The sequence below is a fragment of the Amblyraja radiata genome, chromosome 16, assembly GCF_010909765.2.
Source record: "Amblyraja radiata isolate CabotCenter1 chromosome 16, sAmbRad1.1.pri, whole genome shotgun sequence".
NCBI lineage: Eukaryota > Metazoa > Chordata > Chondrichthyes > Rajiformes > Rajidae > Amblyraja > Amblyraja radiata.
Genome location: NC_045971.1, coordinates 9,454,454 through 9,478,136, shown reverse-complemented (window position 1 = coordinate 9,478,136; position 23,683 = coordinate 9,454,454). Strand labels below are relative to the sequence as shown.

The 23,683-nt window shown below is 41.4% G+C and overlaps 1 protein-coding gene across 3 annotated transcripts in view; it reads left to right on the top strand.

The window, feature by feature from the left end:
• The window catches only part of rara (retinoic acid receptor alpha), a 541,920-nt gene that overhangs the window by 9,606 nt on the left and 508,631 nt on the right, over positions 1 to 23,683 (top strand). For 2 of the 3 annotated variants that reach the window (XM_033035045.1, XM_033035043.1), the window contains exons 2-3: positions 8,995 to 9,170; positions 11,754 to 11,810. The gene's annotated coding sequence lies outside the window, so the exon portion shown is untranslated. Of the gene's footprint in view, positions 1 to 6,116; positions 6,153 to 8,994; positions 9,171 to 11,753; positions 11,811 to 23,683 lie in introns of those variants that run through there. The other variant, XM_033035044.1, reaches the window with a different exon arrangement.

Genomic DNA, 23,683 nt, shown 5'->3' with positions numbered 1-23,683 from the left:
CCTTCATAGTCGAAGAAGACCATGACTTCAGTGTTTTTGTTTGTGCGTCTGGAGGTGACTGGTGAGTCCGATCCGGGCTCGGAAGGCTCGCCAGCATATGGGACACAGCTGGGTGGGCACCGCGGTAGAAGCTGAAGTGGCCCAAGCCCCGCGCGCGGCGAGTTTCCTGTGAGCTACTGCGGTGTGCCCCATCCCAGCTGCACGCGTTCTCGTGGTGATCCTGCTTCGCCCAGTTGGGCGGTACGTGTCCTGAAGTCATGACTTGCGCTTGACTTGGATTAAAGTGAGGGAGAGTTGCGCAAATCGGCAGTCTCATTCTCTCGGCCCGGTCTATCAGGATCCAGTGGCAAGACGTAGTCAAGACGGCCGGCGGTAGGTCAGGATGCAGTGGATGGCCACCAGTGTTCTACGTGAACATTGTGCCCTAATTGCGCTCCGCGACGCTTTGCTGGGTACCTACCCGTTGGACCGCCAAATGGTGGTCTCCTCCGCGTATTCCGCCGGATCCAGTCTTCACCTTTCCTGAATAAGGTAATAGCCACAAGGCAGTGTAGGTTTACATTTGGTGTTTTCCTTCACCCCTCCCGGGTGCTATATGGAGCACGCCTGGAGGACACCTGTGCGTGACTTTGTTTAACGTGGGGAGACTGGTGCACAGACAGGCACCCCACGGTCCTTGACAGATCTGGGTCAGGATCCGGTGGCATGGAGTCCAAGATGACCGGAGACCTTTTTCTGCTGCAGCCTTCATCCGCCTTCACAGCCATTGTGACGCTCCACTAAGGTCAGCCATCGTCCTCCACCTGTTCCACCGTTAAGGTCTTGGTTGGATTGCTCTTTGCCAGAGACCTCCCCCTCCACCTTACAGCCATGGGTGGCCCTACCAGGAGCATAGCTCCAGACGGCATCGCTCTCAGGATCTCAGGTCCACACAAGCTTCTCCACCACAACAAGGTGACAATCCACGGAGAAGATGCAAATCTCAAAATCTCGAATTAATGATGGTAATCTGTGATGATGGAATTGTGCTACTTTTGACACGGATTTTCCTGGGACATTATCTGGGACATTTGTGCTATTTTTCATCCGTTGCTGGATTTTTACTGTGAATTAAATAAAGATTTTGAGATTTGCTTTGATGAATTGGTTGCTCAGATGGTGGAAAACCATCATTTCAATAGGTTCCCAGGTGTGTAATAATATGCATGTGAGACTAAAAGAGGAGAGAGCTTTTTTTCATAAATTCTAGATTGATTCTCCTTGCTTGCGAAAGTGGATCGCATACATCATTGAAAGGCAGGAAGTTGATGCAGAGGATCTGAGAAGAATCTGCTTTCATATTTGGGAAATAAGTATTTTGTAACCATTTCTCCGAGGGATCATTGTTGACTATATCATAGATTTATTTTTGGTGTAAAATCTTGGAAGTTAGTATTTTCTGAAATCTCAAGTCTTGTGTAAATTGAGTGTGAGTTTATTTTTTTTATTTTTTTTAATTGTCACATGTACATCAGCATTCTTCCTATTGAAGCATGCATAAAATACGTTGAGCTTGTCTGGGAGTGATGCTTCATTCTCGTTTGAGCTAGCACTGGATTTCGTCCTGTGTGGAGTGATGGCATGCAAGCCCTGCCACAGCTGCCGAGCGTCCGTCTCCTTCTCCAGTTTAGAGCGAGAGTCCCTTTTAGTCTTTTTAATGGACCTATCGAGGTCTTATCCTGACTTCTTATATGAACCACTTGATCTCTTTTGACACCTGATTTTAAAGTTTTTTTCTGATACTTGCTTGAGACCTCTCTTTGTTGCTCTCTTGTGTTGTTTGCGGTAGCCAACAGCTGGTTAAATGAGGGGGAAAATGTGGGATGGGCTGCTGCTTTGGAGGACAGTGGTTAGCAATGAGAGGTTTGTGATAACTTGGCCATACACAGTAACCGGTTTGGATGGATTAAATGGTAAATTGACTTTTTTTCCACATTCACAGATGTTAGACCTCGGATAAATGTTTTTTTGCTTTCCTGAAGGGGCTGCACTTTTTTTATAATACTCCATACTTTCTTAATTTCACTTCTTTTGTTGAAAAACATTGCAATCTGCTGTTGTGAGCAATGCCATGGGAACTGAGCTGATAAAAAAAATATTCTTGTCTCTGACAGGTACTTTTTATGTGTCACACTTGCTTCCTGACATATCTTCCCTTCACACTTTGATGATGCCACGCTTTTGTCTCACTCACCATGAGCAATACCAGAATATAAAAGAAAACAGCTGCAGAGATCAGCTGGGGGCTTAGATGATGGTTATAAACCACAGGAACAGTTTGAGATTATTGCCTTGTAAAATCATTGGTGTGTAACGCTCCAATGTATCTTTTTATTCTCTTTCTAGTCTTGTACAGGGTCCTTTTACAGTGTTCTTTTCACAGAGATCTTTGCACAAAGACTGCGGAATTTAAGTACCGTTCTGAGAAATGTAACTAATAAAACCAACTGTCAGGTATTTGCTTCTATGTCATTTGTCAATTCCATTTGTTGGAAAAGCATATTGAAGGAATAGATAATAATGAACTTAAGGTGTATTTTGAGCAGAGGATGCAGTGTCAGTGTAGCCCCTTTCTGCGTGTCTTTCATGCATGCTGTCTTTCTCTTTTGTAAGTGCAGACCCCTCTGTTTGCACATGGCTCATATACTATGTGTGTCCATTTAGTGCCCATGTGCTGTCCCTTATCTCTCCCTGGCATACATACCCTTCAGTTTCTTGTGCATAACTGCCCTTTGTCTCTGTGAATGTAAAAAAAAGAATTACACAATTTTGAAGAAGAACAGGACACTATTTATCCCTCATTCTTCTCTTCTGAGTCCCTAGAGATCGAGGATGACTTACTTACACTCCAAATCTGAGTTACTGATTAGGCCAATATGAGACCAGCAGACACTAACACTCATGGGGCAGGAGATGCCTGATGTGGTGGGTGGATAGTTTTTGAGCTGGTGCCCTCCACAAACAAATACATGCATTTATCCCACAATCAGGAGTATTAACATAGATTATCTTTCATTGCTGTATGCGGCAAAACACTGTCTGCAAATTAGCAGCTATCGTTCCTATGCAACGGTGACCACACTTGGGATGTTCACTACTTAACGATAACCTTGAAATTGTGAAATGCACTATATTATGCATTTTTTAAAGAACTATCTGATTTCTCCTTTGGATATTGTGTGAAGGGGGGTACTGTTTTCCTTGTGTCTCTGATTTATGGCGTCAAGAATGAAGAAAGGCCAAGAAAACCACCAAGGGTCATTATTAATTCCCGGTGAAAAAATCGATTATGCCCAACAGTCAGTACACATTTAAATGTTACTATAGAGAGAGAACAGAATTGTGGTACGCCAGTCAATAATGGTTTAAATTTAAACATTTCCTTTCAATGCACAATTTTGACATTTGCACAAATGTTGTCTCCAATGCTTTTAATGCATCTGATTCAACCTTGACGATGTATTCATGGATGTTGTCAGTATTCCCCAGTTTCTTGCTAAGTCAGGAAACATGTTTCTTCAGGAAACATGTTCCCGATGTTGGGGGAGTCCAGAACCAGGGGCCACAGTTTAAGAATAAGGGGTAAACCATTTAGAACAGAGATGAGGAAAAACATTTTCACACAGTTGTGAGTCTGTGGAATTCTCAGCCTCAGAGGGCGGTAGAGGCTGGTTCTCTGGATGCTAGAGAGAGCTAGACAGAGGTCTTAAAGATAGTGGAATCAAGGGATATGGGGAGAAGGCAGGAACGGGGGACTGATTGTGGATAATCAGCCATGATCACATTGGATGGCGGTGCTGGCTCGAAGGGCCGAATGGCCTACTCCTGCACATATTGTCTTAACCTATCATCATGCATGAACCTACAGAATGTGTGTCAGCAAGCCATCATTGTCCTCGAATGCCTACTTTCCAACAAAAATCTGGTATGCAGTACAAAACGCCTGTTCCCCTTTCCCCTGACTCTCAGTCTGAAGAAGGGTCTCGACACGAAACGTCACCTATTCCTTTTCTCCAGAGATGCTGCTGACCCACTGAATTGCTCCAGCTTTTTGTGTCTGTCTTCGGTATAAACCAGCATCCGCAGTTCCTCCCTACATACCTAAATGATTCCTCTTTTCGCTCACTCTCCCTCACACAATTCTTAAGGATCAGTTGTAGCAAATGTCAGATGTAACCTGCTACAGGCTGTTGAACTTTTATCTTATTTGAAATATCGTTGAAATTAACTTGGAATGCCATAGATTCCCTCATGTCAAGTGGCACATAGGTTTTTTTTGTGATGTGCTTTGTCAGTTTTTTAATAAAAATCTATTTTGAGACAGTGAGATCTTATCAGTCTGGCTTGCTTACAAATATTAAACAATCTGTACGAATTGGCAGCAACACTTCCTCCTCGATAACCATCAGCAAAGGAGCACCTCAAGGGTGCATGCTCAGCCGCATGCTCTACAAACTCTATACTCATGACTGTGTGGCTAGACACAGTATGAACTATGTCTTTCTGATAATTCTATTGGACGAATTACAGATGATGATGAGACTGATCAAATGGTGCCTGAACAACAACTTTGCTCTCAACGTCAATAAGACCACGGCACTGATTGTGGACTTTGGAAGAGGAAGGATGAGGATCTACAAACCTGTCTTCATCGATGAAATGGTGGTAGAGAGAGTCAAAAGATTAAAATTCTTGGGCCTGTGTATCTCTGAAGATCTGTCCTGGACCCAGCACATTGAAGAAATCATAAATAAAGCCCATCAACGCCTCTAGAAGATTGAGAATATTCAGTATGTCAACGGATACTCTCTTGAACTTCTACAGCTGTACAGCAGAGAGCAAATTGACTGTTGCATTACAAACTGGATCGGTAACTCGAACGCCCAGGAACAAAGAAGATTACAAAAAGTGGTGAACATTCCCCACCATCGAAGGGATCGGCCAGAGTCGCTGCCTTAAAAAAAGCAGCTAACATATTCATAGACTCACACCACCCTGGCCACATTCTCATTTCACTCCTGCTGTCGGGAAGAGGGGATAGGAGCCAGAAAACTAACGTCCAGGTTCAGGAGTAGCTTCTTCCCTACAAACGTTAGGCTATTAAACACTACTACCTCCAAATAGATTCCAACCATATAAACTTGGGGGCATTATTTTTGACTTTGCACTATTATTGAGATGATAGGTGTAAGAAGGAACTGAAGATGCTGGCTTAAACCGAAGATAGACAGAAAATGCTGGAGTTACTCAACGGGACAGGCAGCATCTCTGGAGAGAAGGAATAGGTAACGTTTAGGGCAGAGACCCTTCTTCTGAAGTAGATGCTGAGTTACTCCATCTTTTTGTGTCTATCTTTGAGATGATAGGTATCTGTGCCTACTTGAGTGAAAAGATATTCAAGACCAGAAAAACAGAGATATGTGCCAAAGACTTGTATTAGTTTGGGAAAACAGTGATAGCCCAATTAAATCTCAGGATCCAAAAGGAACAAACTTTTATACAATATGGAAAGATTGTTATAAATTTTTGTTAAAACTTTGCCAGTTAATACTAATTTACATACAATGGTGTTGCTGTTCTCTGGGTAATCCTATCCAAAGTAATCCCAGATGGTAGACTGGATCTTTCTGAATTGACGAAAGGGTTCTGATGTGTTCTTTGACTTCATGTCAGTTTTAACTCGATAAACTGCTCCATTTTCTGTTTTGTCTCTAAAGGCAGTGATAGAGTCCTGCCAGTGTGAACAGATTTTTAAACAAATCGAGCCATACGTCAGTGTCAATGAATGACGGACATTTCAATTAGACATTCTAGTAGGGATCAAAGGTCTCCAGACGGACAGCCTGTCAGTATAGTAATGAATCCAAGCTTTGAATGGTGTAGATGACACCATTTTCTAAAATTAAAGCCAACTTGCCCTATCAATAAAGCATGCTTCGTGTACATTAATGCTTCACCACAATTACCTCCTCAGTTGGTTTCTTAAACCAAATTTTGACCGAGTCTCACCCCGGATATTCCCTCTTCTCATCTCTCCAATCTGGCACGAGGTACCAAAGTGTGTAAAGAAATGCCTCCAGAGTCAGGGACAGTTTCTTCCCAGCTGTTATCAGGTAACTGAACCACCCTGTCAGCAACTAGAGAGTGGTCCTGACAACCAACTGCCTCGTTGGAGACCCTCGGACAATCTTTAATCGGACTTTATCTTGCACTGAAAGTTATTCCCTTCGTCCTGCATCTGTGCACAGCTTGATTGTAATCACGTATAGTCTTTCTGCTGACTTGATAGCACGCAACAAAAAAGCTTTTCACTCTACTTGAAAAGTACACTGCACATGACAATAGACAACCTAAACTAAAAACAGTAATTTGAAAGGATAGAGTAGAATAACAGATTTATATTTATTTTGCACCTGGAACCCTCAGGAGATTCAAAAGTGCGACACAGCAAATGAGTTTTTTGATAGCAGTAATTTGAACAGGGCAAAGAATCGCAGACAGTTTTGTTGTGATATAAATGGAATGATTTGTGCTCATGGACTGGTGGTTGATCCCACAGAATTGAAAGTGCTACCAGTGAGAAAACTAACTGGCACATTCTATTCTATTCTACATTTCTTCCTCTTGGCTTCACAATTAGCAACTCTTCAAACCTTTGGTCTCACGCCACCTGTTTTTTCATCTCTGGCCTTTGTCCAACCAAAAGACCATCAACACCCCCCCCCCCCCCCCCCCCCACCCCCCCTCATCTCACCTATGCTTTGTCCTGCCCCTCCTTTTTTCCATCTATCTCCCCCACCCCCACAAGAAGGGCCCTAACCTTAACCGTCATTCATTTATGTTCTCCAGGGATGCTGCCTGACCCGATGAGTTACTCCAACACTATACGTCTTTTTTTTTTAAAACTTGTGTACTGTTGTACTTAAAGAGGCAAATAAAGTATGTTGCTGGAGACAGGTTTATGGATCAGTCTACATACAAGGCATCTGACCCATCCAGAAATTGATCTGGTCCCTTTTACCTTCACAATTTTCTGCTTTTAATACTTGGCATGCTGACTTTCCATTACCTAGACTTCAACTTGACCAAGTCTCTGCCATGTTAACACCGGGCCCTGTTTTCCAACTAGGCCCTGGTCATTTGGCGTTCTTCTCTATAAATCACACTGAAGTTTTTCATCTGCTGTTTTTGCTAGCCTTGTGAAATACTTGGTGTTTTACTGCATGTGGTTGTCATCAGGTTATGTAACCAGAGAGGTAGTTTAACCCTTTCAACTTAGGGCTCCTTCCTAAACTTGTGCACCTTTTGAAATGATCTTTATTTGTTAATTAATAGAATGTGGATATTACACACAAGGCCAGTATTTTTTTGTTTATTCCTCACCTTATAGAGGACTTGCCACTTTGAATTACTAATTACTAAGGTGCTCCCATAGTACTGTTGAGCGCTCTAACTCCTCGTTACTCAAACGGTTTGGGGCAAGGACATTCTACGGATGGCGAAAAACCAAGGTTACCATTAAATCTGAAGTCTCTCTTCATAGATGTGACAAGTTTCAGCTTGTATGTTTCAACTCAAAGCGTATTGAAACAAACATGCATTCTGGACCCCAGGTTCTGCTGCAAATTTACCTGCCACGAGTGTTTAGTTTATTAGTTTAGTTTATTGTCACATGTACCGATGCACTGTGTTGCGTGCTAACCAGTCAGCAGAAAGACTACATGAATACAATAGCCATCACAGTTCACAGATAAAGAATAAAATGAATAACATATACAGATACAGAATAAAGGGAATAAAAGATATTAAGATAATCAATGAGTAGCTCAGTTGTAGAATAGATTAGAATACTTTATTGTCACATGTGACAAGTCACAGTGAAATTCTTTGCTTGCATACCTTGGCAAGGTATGAAAGTAGTCGCCCATAATGAGTGTTGACAAAGTCACAAATTACAAAGACTCATCCTTAGTTATGCTGGTGGCATTGCCGAAGCAGCGTTAATTGGTATATGCATCAAAATGGAACAATGAAATTTGTACTTGCAGCAGCTCAACTGCTTTGTAAACACAGAACTCAATTGATAACATAATAACCATAGAAAAAGTTCAATAAATTTAAAAAAATGAATATAGTGCTAAGCAAAAAACAAAGCCCAAAGTCCCTAGTTAAACCCAAGACAATTTGTAGCTGGGGTTTGTCGTGCTCAATAGCTTAATGATTTCTGAACCTGGAAGTCACGGATGATGGGAATAGGTTGTTCCAGAACCTGTACTCCCCAGTGTTCCTGACCCTGACCCTGACTCTGACCCTGGGCCGGCTGCACACTGACCTCTAATATTTCCGAGCCTGCCAGCACAAGGCATCAAATGCAATCCATCTCGTAGGAAACAGGATTTACTACAGGAACAAGCTTGTGTTTTCCAACAGTAACAGTAATACATATTCAATCTTGTGAAGATGCATTTCTGCAGGTCAGAAGTCAAGAGGTAACCAGGTTTATTTTTTTTAAACAATGAAGGGTTAGCAAAATATTTCTAAGTCAGGATGGTTGTGACTTGGAGAGGAACCTGAAGGTGGTGTAGAATCCATGGACAAGTGTGACTTCTTCGGGGTAGAGATCACTGGTTTGAAAGCTGCTGTTGGGGTAGCCCAGGTAATTAGCAGTGGTAGTAACTATGTTTCCCAACAATTTCCCATTTTAATGATGTTCTCTTAAGTAGCAGAGGTGCCGTTCCTCTGTTTTTTTTAATGTGCATCTTGGGGCCATTAGGTTTTGTTTTATCGTTATTATCTGTAGTATCGCCCCTTGCAGTGACTATTATCCCAGGGATTATTACTAAGAAACTAAAGAAATGTTTGGTATGATATATTTAAGAAAACTGCAGATACTGGAAAAATCAAAGGTAGATTTAACTAAGTTGTCATTGTTGTTTTCTCTTCCCCACTTGGTAGGAAACATCTCTTCATGGCTTAGAGCACAATTGCCAAAAAGTATCTCTCACAAACAAAATCCGAGTGTAAACACAGCCTGCCACAGATGTCTGAATCGTATTTCTGTAATCGCCTCGCATCTAGAACACCATCAGGGGAATATAAATAAACCACCTATTCAAATTCTACGAATGAAGGTATGTGTTACTGATAGCAGCACTGTTGCGCATTATTCTGATATATCCACTGTTTTAAGAGAGATATCATTATGTGATTTAGAAATTGAATTCTTAATGTCTTAAGTTTAAAAAGATGAAGAGGGACCTCATTGAAACTTACCGAATAGTGAAAGGTCTGGATAGGGTGGATGTGGAGAGGATGTTTCCACTAGTGGGAGAGTCTAGGACCAGAGGCCAAAGCCTCAGAACAAAAGGGCGTACCTTTAGAAAGGAGATGAGGAGGAATTTCTTTAGTTAGAGGGTGGTGAATATGTGGAATTAATTGCCACAGATGGCTGTGAATGCCGTCAATGGATATTTTTAAGGTGGAGATAGAGAGATTATTGATTAGTACTGGTGTCGGAAGGTAGGAGAATGGAAGGGAAGGTAGATCAGCCATGATTGAATGGCCGAGTAGACTTAATGGGCCGAATGGCCTTATTCTGCTCCTATAACTTATGAACTTGTGTCATAATTATTTCTGCTGTACAACTAAGGGTTCAGTTCATGTTTATGAGTGAAGAAGAACCCAGGAATAATCAGATTGTCAAACATTTCTACTTAAATCTAGGGTGCAGAAGCAGACCTTTTGGTTGACTGCATCTCCACTGACCATCAAACACCATTTTACAAATCCCATTCTTTTCTTAGCATCCCAATCAACTATTTTTCTTTCCACTTTAATTCCTCTGTCACCCACTTTCCCCAGGTGCAATTTACAGTGGTCATTTGTTTGGCATGTGGGAGGAAACTAGAGCACCCAGATGAAAAGCATTCAATCTTCTTCTTCTTGCGAATGAAACATAAACCAAAGGAATAGTTAGATCTCAAGCCAGGTGTTGAGCAGCCAGGTTGTTGCCTCTGCGTCAATGTTTGCCAGGCCCTGAGCTCCATTTGGTGGGTGGTAGAGTGGGCACCCAGAGATGACATGGTTGCCTGTCTGTTGTTCTGCTCCGCATTCACAGGCTGGGCTCTGGCGGAGTCCCCATCTCCACATGCTGGCATTGAAACGCCCAACTCCAGTACGAAGTCTGTTGAGCTTCACCCATGCTCCTCTGGGGAGGTCAGACCCTGGACAGCTTTTAACTGGTGAAGAGATGTAGCTGTGAACTGGAGATGAGGTTGCCTTCCACTCCTGTGACCACTTGGTGGCTATCCAGTGTGCTTTTGTCTCAGTTGGCTGGATGGATGCTAGGAGTTGTTTTCCATGTGGAGCAAAGGGGTGAAGGGACTTCAGTCGGGGTGGCCTCTGCTCTCTCCTGATAGCCTGATGGAGGAGGTGATCTGGGTCCATGGCACGACGAGATAGTGTCAGAGTTGCATTCAATCACACAGGAACATGCAAAGTCCACAAGACAATTCCTAAGATCAGGATGAAGCCTGAATCTGTGGTGTCGTGAGGCAACAGTGCTAAGCACTGCACTAGTGTTTAACTGAGAACTTAAGTATGCTAAAACAGCTAGTTTGAGAATAAAACCATCTGGATGACTGGTAAATCTTCAGTTCAGGACAGGCAATTGTGAGAGGAATTCAGTGCCAGTGAGATCATTTGTCATATAAAATATAAGCTAGTCCTGTTTGCTCCTCTTGTTAATTTTCAGACTAGGTTTGGTAGAGAAATGTCAACACACTGGTATCAGCTCTAAACCATGAACAGAGAGTCAATAGGAAAACCTCAACAGGAACATAACTTAATCAATTTAGACTTTAGAGATGCAGCGTGGAAACAGGCTCTTCGGCACACAGAGTTTGTGCTGACCAGCGATCACCCCTACACTAGCACTATCCTCCTACACTAAGAACAATTTACAATTTTACTGAAGCCAATTAACTTACAAACCAGTACGTCTTTAGAGTGTGGGAGGGAACCTGAGCACCCACAGATCACAGGGAGAACGTAGAAACTCCGTGCAGACAGCACCCGTAGTCAGGATTAACCCCGGGACTCTGGCGTTGTAAGGCAGCAACTCTACTGCTGAGCCACTGTGCCGTCCCGTTGATTAAGCACTCCTGTCATTTGCAAAAATGCTATTTTAACATGACCAGAAAGAATCATTTAATACAATTAATATGAAAAGATTCTAAATCTGAGAAGTAAGTGGAACATCAGAATTACTTTATAGAATGTAATTTTATCACAATTTTAATTCTATTCAATTCCATAATAATGATCTTAATTTTGTGGGTTTTAAGATTTCTTAATTTGTTTTCAATATATTGATCTGAAATGCCTTTAATACCTGAAGAAAATGTGCGGTTTGGACGTGTCACATAAGAACTGGAAAAGAACCGTGGTTCTGCTGGAATTTATGTAGTGCTGAGGTTCTGTGCCTGGGTGGTGCTAGTGTGCTTTATGATGAACTTCAACCTTATTGTTAACCTATACTAGTTAAAAGCTAGCAATGAAACCAAATACTTACCAAAGCCAAAAAAACATTATGAATTAGGTATTTCTTTTAGCTACAGAGATCTTGTTTCATGTCCACTTGTAATTGCAATCCTGTAATTTTGCTTAAGTTTGAAATGCTACTTGTAAAACTAATGTATTGTTACTGTTGACAGAATGCACCAGTAGAAAATGGCATAATACCGTTAAGGCACTGGCAGATTCAGTCATGTGTAAGTATTGGTATTTACTTTTCTAATTGAAGGTTAATTGAAAACTTTTATTTTATGGATCTTTCTTGGAAGTCCTTTATTTTTCTCAATGCTGCCTGAAATACATGAATACTGTGGTGTGTGAAAATTACTGGATTATTTATTCTGAGGCAAAAAGGTTAATAATGGTCAATCTGAACCTACTGATTGTCATTCATACCCATTGGATTTTTGGAAGACAATTTCCTATTTTCCCTGTTTAGTTTAGATACAGAGTGAAAACAGGCCCTTCGGCTCACCGAATCCGCTCCCACCAGCGAACCCGCACACTAATACTATCCTACACACGCGGACACATGGAGAACGTACAACTCAGGATCCAACCCGGGTCTGGTTGAGGCAGCAACTCTACTGTTACATCACCATGCTACCCGTTCTGATGTTAAATGCCACCAGAGCTGGAACAAAGTGGTTGACTCTCAACCGCCCACTGAAATGGCCAGGCCCACGTACAAAATTGCTTTGAAGAAACAACATAAGAGTGCCACCACTTGCCATTTATCCTCTGAGTTACGCGTACCATTTTGACTTGGAAAATTATCGCCATTCTTTTGCTGTTGCCTGGTCAGAATTTTTGAACTTGCCTGACAGCCGTACTGAGAGCTCTATCGCCACAAAACCCTCAGTGTTTACCTGGTCTGAATGTGGCCATTTAAGTTATGTCAATTTCAATCACTGGGTTTTCAATGTCTGGGTAGCCAACAATACTAGTGTTGCATACAAAAGTCAACAAAAAGCTAATTAATATTGGTTAGAGGGTTCTACAATTATAACAGCAGAATTTTGTAGGATTTTGTACTTAATTATTATCAAAATCATGCGAGACACAGATAGGACAGACAGCCAGAATCTTTTTCCCAGGGTGGAAATGTCAAAGGATACAGTCCATAGCTTTAAGGTGAGAGGAGGGTTTAAAGAAGATGTATGGGGCTTTTGTGGTGGGTGCTTCAAGCATGTAGTCATGGGAGTTGGTAGAAGCAAATACGATAATGGCATTTTAAGAGGAATTTAGACAGATGGATATGCAGGGAATGGGAGGATATAGATCATGTGCAAGTAGAAGGAATTAATTTAACTTGGCATCATGTTCGTCGCAAGCCTTGTGAGGCGAATGGCCTGTTCCTGTGCTGTTCTATGTTCTATTGCACTTTCATGTCTGGTATAATTTAAGATTTTAGGCTGAATCAAGTGTATCCCATTGACTGTGAAGGACTTTTACTATGTAAAGTCCTCTGTCAATGCATGTGTCCGGTGTGTTGCATTCCAGGGTCTGAATCTCTGTTTATTTTCAAAAGCAGTCCCATTTAATGAGCATCCTATCGTCCAGTCTATTTATATATGAGGTCTATTGTTTATAGTCATAGACTGAAAACCCAGTGATTCTGGGAATCGAGAGAGAGAGAAAAAAGCAAGTTCATTGGCCTGTAACTTCATTAATTATAAAATTTCTTATCTGAACACTCTCTATTTAAGAAGGGATACTATCATACATCTTTTTTTAAAATTAGGCCAAAACTGATGCAAGTCCAGTGTCCTTTTCTGCAAAATGTCAGGACACAGCAATGAAACAATTTGGAGTTAAGTTCTTCATAACTTGGAAGCAACATTTTGTAAGTCTGGTCGGCCCTATGTCTGTTTTTTGTGTAGTTCTGCAGTCAACTAGTTGCATCTCAACTGGTTAGGAGATTCAGCATAAGGCAGTGTTTTTGTTGTTATACCCAACACAGAAAGAGGCCATTGTGCCCATGTCTTCTTTTTTTATCAGTGCAATAATCAGGAGATGGGAATCAATCTGTTCAGTTTTTGCATTTTTTCTCTTATCTTATATTCACAACACTCGTTTAACTTGATGGCCTGCTGGATTTGTGGGCAATGAAGAAGTATGCACATTGAGGCTTGAAATATATTGCTTTGATTTCTTAGAAACGGTTCTCTGTTGTAATTATTTGGTCGTGAAACATTTATTAATCAGAATGAGTCCACTTGGGAGGATCTGATAGTAAACAGAGTTGTACTTTTTTTTCAAGCAAGTGCTGGCATTTGTCCCTTGTTGAGTACCTCATTGCTAATCATCTCACAATGTATAGAAACAGCATTGTTTTGTTCTTTTACCACTAATGGATCATGATCTATTGATCTACAGTATATGCAGTACAGAATGCAACTGGAGATCCTTCTTCCCTGTGGCTATCAAACTGTACAACTCCTCCCCCTTCTGTCATGGTGTAGACCCCTCCTCCCCATTCTTTGCACATCCCCGATCCTTTCCACTCGTCACTTTAATTTCATGTATTTTGTGTTTTATAACTGTTGGCAGATTAATTTCCCTCCTGGGATAAATGAAGTTCTATCGTATCGTATATTCACAGTCGGGTAAACTGCAGGGATATGGCCCAGTGGTGTCTGACATGCATTTCTACATTACCCTCAATTAAGTCCATGGTGCACAGTAAAGTTTGGAACATATTACACAAAGGCAACAAAGAATTGCAGATGCTGGTTTATATCAAAGATAGACACAAAGTGCTGGAGTAACTCAGCGGGATAGGCAGCATTTCCGGAGATAAAGGATAGGTGATGTTTTGGGTTGGGACCCCTCTTAGACAAGGGTCCTGACCTGAACGTCACCTATCCTCTATATCCAGATATGCTGCCTGACCCGCTGAATTACTCCAGCACTTTATGTCTACCAGCAGAAGAATTGTCAACTGTGATCTATTTGAATGCCAGAACTTGCTTGAAGGGCTTCACTTGGCTGTAAGAATTAAGGAATGGAAACAAGAATAGCCCTCATGAATCCTTGAGTTTGCTGAGCCATTTGGTAAGCTCATAGTTGACTCTCTAACTTGCTCCACATTTCCATCTGATTCATGTATCTTTGGAGCAAAGGAAATAGGCAACGTTTCGGGCCAAAACCCTTCTTCAGACTGTCTGACCTCATCAGTCTGAAGAAGGTTTTTGGCCTGAAACGTTGCCTATTTCCTTTGCTCCATAGATGCTGCCTCACCCGCTGAGCTTCTCCAGTATTTTTGCCTACCTTCGATTTTCCAGCATCTGCAGTTCCTTCTTAAACATGATTCATGTATCTCTTGGTTTCCTCTTTGGATACAAAATATAGTCAGTGAATGGCGTGCAGTTAAAGTACCACTAGCTTAATCTAACCCATAAGTGAACATGCACAGGCCTCCAGGTTTGAGAATTTTAAGCATTCACAAAATTGAAATTTTCTTCTAGACTGTACAAATCCTTTCACTTGGCCACTCTAGTATGAAATGCAACTGACAATCTGTGGCATCGTGCAATAAGTGGGTCAACTCTTGTCTTAAGCCTCAGATCCCTTGTTCCAAATTCTTCAACCAGAGGGAATAATAATAATAATAATAATACATTTAATTTTTATAGCGCTTTTCTAAGACTCAAAGTCGCTTTACAATAGTAACAGACAATAGCAATAGGAATGTCCTAGGTATGTGGCAGTAAATCACTCTCAGAATTTTGTATGGTTCTGAGATTACCTATTAGATATGTGTTTTTAAAGCTGTAAATTCCGAGCTCAATATTTGGATTATTGCATTAAAGCTACAATGTAAATGCAGTTTTTTCTGATATTTTCAAAGAAACTGATGCAGCTTTCAATGTATTCGCTATTGTGTCAGCATCATGTTTGATAAGTGTTGGAGTACAGCTTAACACTGTTCTACTCTATTCTTTTATTACTACTTGGGATGATGCACTCAGTTTAATTTGACAGTTTGAAGAGAGAATGGGGACAGGAAAAGCTCCTGCGCCACCATTTAGCAGAAAATAACACTTTTTGCTAACAGTAATTGTTGATTTTGAAGACTTCCTTGCTTTCTAGAGTCAGGAGAGTAATTGCTGAGATTTATGGATTAGATGTGAGCACCTTCAAACTGATGACAACAGTCAATATAAAGTAAGATAATGTTCTAGCTAGTGGTGGAGTTGTTCAAATCCTTTCACTTGCTTATTCTCCAGCGTGAAATGTAAGTGACAATTTGTGGAATCAAGAAAGAAATGTTAGCATTTTACTTTGGGATTTGGATGACAATTTTCTTTGGGATATGAAACTTTTATAATCACTTTAAGGTAGCAACTGTGTTTAAGTTAAATACAAAGTGCGGGAGTAACTCAGCAGGTCAGGCAACATCTCTGGAGGACATGAACATGTGATGTTTTGGATCTGGACCCTTTTTCAGACTTTGTTTGTATTCATTGCTAAGCATCCAGTGGTCCAATGATATCGGTCTAATGGTCTAATCTAATATTTCCGTTTTGGTGCATGCATCTGTATATTTGAACATTTTCTCAGCGTGTACAGATAGGTGCTGAATAATCTTAATGTTTTTTTTATCTCAATCCTATAATTAAGATATCCAGACTTTTTGAAAAAAATGGTTGCTGTCTAAGCCTCAAATTTGGCCTTGTACCTTCGAGGATTGATAGGTCTAAAACATTTTTTATTCTGAAGTTTAAAAAGGTGTTTGCCCTACTTGTGGGGTTGATTAAAAAACCATCATAGTTTTTGATCTCTTGGGAGCTGTTTAGTTCAATAGGTGCATGTGTTGGAAAGTCAGGAGCTGCATAATGTCTGATATTTTTAATATTAGAGCTTTGGCTTTGATTCAGTGATCGATGTCGAGCTTGAAATCAGAAGACGATGGGCTCAGCCGGTTGGCTGTTTCTTTTTTCAGAATTTGGCCAAAAAATCCTTGTACTAAGAGAGCACTGTGCAATCTCATATCCTATCATTTGGTTGTTTGGTGGTTGTGATTAGCACAGTTTGCATATTTATTGAAAATGAAGCAGTGTTAACTAATTTTGCCCCGGCTTATATCAGTACTGGACTAACCCAGAGAGAAACATCTGCTAAGTTTCCCACTCTTGTTTATTATGCAATGACAGTGCCGTGAAGTATGAGCACGTGGACAGTGATGAAGTTGTATATTATGCAATAGACAAATGCACCTACATCTGGACTTATATATGAAGAACAATCTCCATAGAAAGATATTAAAGTTTTTAGACTTTAGAGAAAGATCGAAGAAAATGGCCCCATGACCCACCGAGTCCACACTGACCAGCGATCACCCTGAACACTAGAACTGTTCTATGCAACAGGGACAATTTACAGAGGCCAATTAACCTACAAACCTGTACGTCTTTGGAATGTTTTGGGGAACCAGAGCACCCGGGGAAAACCCATGCGGTCACGGAGAACGTACAAACTCCGTACAGCCAGCACCCCTAGTCATGATTGAACCAGGATTTCTGGCGCTGTAAGGCAGCAACTCTACTGCTGTAAGGCAGCAACTCTACCGCTGCGCCACAGTGCCACCACATGTGTTAATGCGTCCTAAGACATTATATCCAAGGAAGGTTCAGTATCACCAGGCTATAAAATTGTTTTAGCTGGAGCTAGCAATGAAACATGCTTATTAATGCCAGTTTGCCCACTGATTCCTTCTATAAAATACACGTGGACATTAAATGAGGTCAGCCCTGGCGTGACTGCAGTGTCTCTGTTTGCCTTGCTTTTGGTCCACTTGCACTTGGCCAAATTACTACAATACTGTTGGTAATTATGTTATTGCAGAGCATTTAAGAGGTGTGTTGGCTCCGAGGAAAACTTGGTGCAAATGACATTAAATTTATCATCCTTGAGCAGTTTGAGCCTGTAATGTTGTGCATATCAGCTTTCCTGGTTAGGCCAGTATAAACCGTGGCGAGGTTCTGGGATGAGATTAGTGTGTATGAGTGAGAGAACTAGAGTGAACATGTTTAATTCTGAGACAAACTAATGGTCTCTTCAATACTTTTATGTAAGCACTGCTGTAGACCTGTTTTTGTTCTTTAGTGCATCCATTCCTTTAATGTGTTTAAATGAACAGAGGACTTTTGTGTAACTGCATTTGCTTAAAGTTGCTCTCACTGGATTTGTTTTACTTTTAATGTTTTGTTGGGGAATTATGTGATTGAAGTCAGATCAATACCCATCACATTCACTTAGCCATAGTCCCAGTTAAATGCATGGCTTTGCGTTTTTCTGTCTATCTGATGCCTGATCCTTCACCTTGCAAAGGCGGTGAGCAAGAGAAAAAAACGGAATAAGGGTTTAAACTACCTTAAATTTAAAGATGGTGAATAAGTGTATTAACTCTTCAATATCAGTGAATTATAAAGTGTGAAATGGAACCAGCATTAAGAATCAATTCACCAGGGACTGAGCTTGACATTTCTTAGGAGTTAATTGATTTTGAAAATTGTCAAGAGATTTTTTTATATTCTGTAAAAATGTTCTTATCCATCCATCGTTCCTGATTTCTTGCATCTTGTTCCTAAGACACCAAGTGTTTTAATTGGAATTGGTGTTGGGATATTTGAACATGGTGCATAACAATTCTTGTTTAATATCTTTGCATGGTCAACAATGATCAGATTCTACACCCAGACTTGGACATTGGTCATGTAGAGCTTATTGTACAAGTATGGTAAGGTACATGTTCATAGAACAGTGGAACACAAGAACAGGCCCTTCAGCTAAAGTCTGAAGACCACCTCTTATCCGCCTGCACGTAATCAATATCCCTCTATATGCTGCATATCCATATGCCTATCCAAATGTCTCTTAAATGCCACTACCATATCTGCCTCAACCACCATCCCCAGCAATGTATGAACTTTATTGAGGTGTACAAAATCACGAGGGGCATGGATAAGGTAAACATGATTTTTCCCAGGTAGAGAACGCAATAAATTGTAGCCATAGACTTGATCTGATAGGGGAGAGAATTAAGGGAGACCTCAGAGGCAATGTTTTCACTCAGACGGCAATCCATAAGTGGAGCAAGCTGCGTGAGGAAATTGTAGAAGAGGATACAAATACAACTATGAAAAGACATTTGGACAGATGTATGGATAGGAAAGAGCTAATGAGATATGGGCCAAATGCAGGCAAATGGGACTAGCCCAGAATGCCAGCTTGGTCAGCATAGACAAGGTGGGCTGAATGGCCTGTTTCCGTGCTGTTTTGGTCTAACTCCATGATGCTAATTGCACCATCAAATGGAATTGCAACCAAACATCTTCATGTTGTAACCATTCAAAAATAGAGCAATAGAGTTGTGTATCAAAGAAGCAGGCCCTTCGGCCCACTGCATCTATTCTGACCATCGTGCCCATCTCCATTAATTTCCATAATGCTCTGTGTCTTGGTCATTCAAATACTTGTCCAGGTGCTTCTTAAATATGTTGTTCCTGCCTCCACCACCTCCTTTGGCCGTTTCTTCCAGAATCCTACTATTCTTTGTTTAGAAAAACCGTTTGCTCAAGTCCCATTTAAATCTCACCTTGAACCTGTGCATTCTAGTTTTACACACTCCTACCTGGGGGGGGGGGGGGGGGAAAGACTGTGACTATCCATTTTATCGATGCCCCTCATGATTTTGTCAGCCTTTAGAAGGTCATCCCTTAAGCCTCCTGCACTCAAGGAGAAACAATCCCAACCCAATTCAGTCATAACTCAAGCCCTCTAGTCTCGCTGATGCCCTTGTGAATCTTTTCTGCACCGACTCAGAAACAGGTGAGTTGATCATGGGGAACAAGGATATGGCGGACCAATTGAATAACTACTTTGGTTCCGTCTTCACTAAGGAAGACATAAATAATCTGCCGGAAATAGCAGGGGACCGCGGGTCAAAGGAGTTGGAGGAATTGAGTGAAATCCAGGTTAGCCGGGAAGTGGTGTTGGGTAAATTGAATGGATTAAAGGCCGATAAATCCCCAGGGCCAGATAGGCTGCATCCCAGAGTACTTAAGGAAGTAGCTCCAGAAATAGTGGATGCATTAGTAATAATCTTTCAAAACTCTTTAGATTCTGGAGTAGTTCCTGAGGATTGGCGAGTAGCAAACGTAACCCCACTTTTTAAGAAGGGAGGGAGAGAGAAAATGGGGAATTACAGACCAGTTAGTCTAACATCGGTAGTGGGGAAACTACTAGAGTCAGTTATTAAAGATGGGATAGCAGCACATTTGGGAAGTGGTGAAATCATTGGACAAAGTCAGCATGGATTTACAAAAGGTAAATCATGTCTGACGAATCTTATAGAATTTTTCGAGGATGTAACTAGTAGCGTGGATAGGGGAGAACCAGTGGATGTGGTGTATCTGGACTTCCAGAAGGCTTTCTACAAGGTCCCACATAAGAGATTAGTATACAAACTTAAAGCACACGGCATTGGGGGTTCAGTATTGATGTGGATAGAGAACTGGCTGGCAAGCAGGAAGCAAAGAGTAGGAGTAAACGGGTCCTTTTCACAATGGCAGGCAGTGACTAGTGGGGTACCGCAAGGCTCAGTGCTGGGACCCCAGCTATTTACAATATATATTAATGATCTGGATGAGGGAATTGAAGGCAATATCTCCAGGTTTGCGGATGACACTAAGCTGGGGGGCAGTGTTAGCTGTGAGGAGGATGCTAGGAGACTGCAAGGTGACTTGGATAGGCTGGGTGAGTGGGCAAATGTTTGGCAGATGCAGTATAATGTGGATAAATGTGAGGTTATCCACTTTGGTGGCAAAAACAGGAAAGCAGACTATTATCTAAATGGTGGCCGACTAGGAAAAGGGGAGATGCAGCGAGACCTGGGTGTCATGGTACACCAGTCATTGAAAGTAGGCATGCAGGTGCAGCAGGCAGTGAAGAAAGCGAATGGTATGTTAGCTTTCATAGCAAAAGGATTTGAGTATAGGAGCAGGGAGGTTCTACTGCAGTTGTACAGGGTCTTGGTGAGACCACATCTGGAGTATTGCGTACAGTTTTGGTCTCCAAATCTGAGGAAGGACATTATTGCCCTAGAGGGAGTGCAGAGAAGGTTCACCAGATTGATTCCTGGGATGTCAGGACTGTCTTATGAAGAAAGACTGGATAGACTTGGTTTATACTCTCTAGAATTTAGGAGATTGAGAGGGGATCTTATAGAAACTTATAAAATTCTTAAGGGGTTGGACAGGCTAGATGCAGGAAGATTGCTCCCGATGTTGGGGAAGTCCAGGACAAGGGGTCACAGCTTAAGGATAAGGGGGAAATCCTTTAAAACCGAGATGAGAAGAACTTTTTTCACACAGAGAGTGGTGAATCTCTGGAACTCTCTGCCACAGAGGGTAGTCGAGGCCAGTTCATTGGCTATATTTAAGAGGGAGTTAGATGTGGCCCTTGTGGCTAAGGGGATCAAAGGGTATGGAGAGAAGGCAGGTACGGGATACTGAGTTGGATGATCAGCCATGATCATATTGAATGGCGGTACAGGCTCGAAGGGCCGAATGGCATACTCCTGCACCTAATTTCTATGTTTCTATGACTAGCTGAATTACATCCTTCATATGGCATGGTGACCAAAGATGTGCACAATATTCCAGTTATCTCGCCAATGTCCAGTATACAATGCCCTCCATAATGTTTGGGACAAAGACCCATCATTTATTTATTTGCCTCTGTACTACACAATTTGAGAGTTGTAATAGAAAAAAATCTCATGTGGTTAAAGTGCACATTGTCAGATTTTAATAAAGGCCATTTTTACACATTTTGGTTTCACCATGTAGAAATTACAGCAGTGTTTATACATAGTACCCCTATTTTAGGGCACCACGATGTTTGGGACATAGCAATGTCATGTAAATGAAAGTAGTCATGTTCAGTATTTTGTTGCATATCCTTTGCATGCAATGACTGCTTGAAGTCTGCAATTCATGGACATCACCAGTTGCTGGGTGGCTTCTCTGGCGATGCTCTGTCAAGCCTGTATTGCAGCCATCTTTAGCTTATGCTTGTTTTGGGGACTAGTCCCCTTTAGTTTTCTCTTCAGCATATAAAAGGCATGCTCAATTGGGTGCAGATTGGGTGATTGACTTGGCCACTCAAGAATTTACCAATTTTTAGCTTTGAAAAACTCCGATGTTGCTTTAGCAGTCTTTTGGGATCATTGTCTTGCTGTAGAATGAACCGCCGGCCAAGTTTTGAGGCATTTGTTTGAACGTGCACATAGGATGTATCCGTACACTTCAGAATTCATTATGTTACTGCCATCAGCAGTTGTATCATCAATGAAGATAAGTGAGCCAGTACCTTAAGCAGCCATACATGCCCAGGCCATAACACCCCCACCACCGTGTTTCACAGATGAGGTGGTATGCTTTGGATCTTGGGCAGTTTCTTCTCTCCTCCATACTTTGCTCTTGCCATCACTCTGATATAAGTTAATCTTCGTCTCCTCTGTCCACAAGAACATTTTCCAGAACTGTGGTTGCTCTTTTAAGTACTTCTTGGCAAACTGTAGCCCGGCCATCCTATTTTTGCGGCTAACCAGTGGTTTGCATCTTGCAGTGTAGCCTCTGTATTTCTGTTCATGAAGTCTTCTGCGGACAGTGGTCATTGACAAATCCACACCTGACTCATGAAGAGTGTTTCTGATCTGTCAGACAGGTTTGTGGATTTTTCTTTATTATATAGAGAGAATTCTTCTGTCATCAGCTGTGGAGGTCTTCCTTGGCCTGCCAGTCCCTTTGCGATTAGTAAGCTCACCAGTGCTCTCTTTCTTCTTAATGATGTTCCAAACAGTTGATTTTGGTAAGCCTAATGTTTGACTCTAACAGTTTTATTCTTGTTCCTCAGTCTCATAATGGCTTCTTTGACTTTCATTGGCACAACCTTTTGATCGTCATGTTCATAAACAGCAATAAAAACTTTCCAAAGGTGATGGAAAGACTGGAGGAAAGACTAGGTGCTGAGAGGTCTCTTATACCTGCATTAAGGAGGCAATTAAACACACCTGAGCAATTACAAACACATTTGAAGCCATGTGTCCCAAACATTATGGTGCCCTGAAATGGGGGGGACTATGTATAAACACAGCTGTAATTTCTACATGATGAAACCAAATTGTATAAAAATGGCCTTTATTCAAATCTGATAATGTGCACTTTAACCACATGTGATTTTTATTCTATTACATATCTCAAATTGTGGAGTACAGAGGCAAATAAATAAATGATGGACCTTTGTCCCAAACATTATGGAGGGCACAGTAGCTGTAACGTGGTACATGTGACAATAAACTGACCTTGAACCTTGAAACCTTGATGCCCCATCCTATGAAGGCTGGCATACCTTGTGCTTTCTTCACCAGCTTGTCCACCGGCATCACCACCTTCAGGAAACTGTGTACTTGAACCTCAAGGTCTCTGTTCAACAATACTCCCCAGACCCCTGCCGTTCACTGTTTAAATTCGCAAATTGTGTCACTTTACACTTGGCTGAATTAAATTCCAACAGCCTTTCCCATGGCCACTTTACCAGTTGATCTATACCCTGTTGTAACCTGAGACAACCTTCACTGTCCTCTAAACCGCTAATTTTGGTGTAGCCTCAAACATACTAACCATGCCACCTATGTTCTCGTCAAATAAATGTTAGGATAGACGAGAATTGTGTTGCATATCAGTGCACGGCTAAATAAAGGTGACATTGGGCATCACAAGTTGCCATTCCTATCAGTGGTAAAGCATCGCATGTGATGGGCAGCTGGAGCCTGAGATTTTATACCTTTGAGACTGAATCTTGAAAGTCTGAAGCAAAAAAGTAACTTGACATTTGGAGTTTTGTGATTAACTTGATTATTTTGTTTATATAACAGGACTTTCATTCTCAAATATAACATCTCCTAATGTCTTCAACATCATAATTGCTTCCCCTAGTTCTGCCTGAAACATGTTTTTTAAGTTTTGGTTTAAATCCAAGATTTTCTTAAAAAAACATC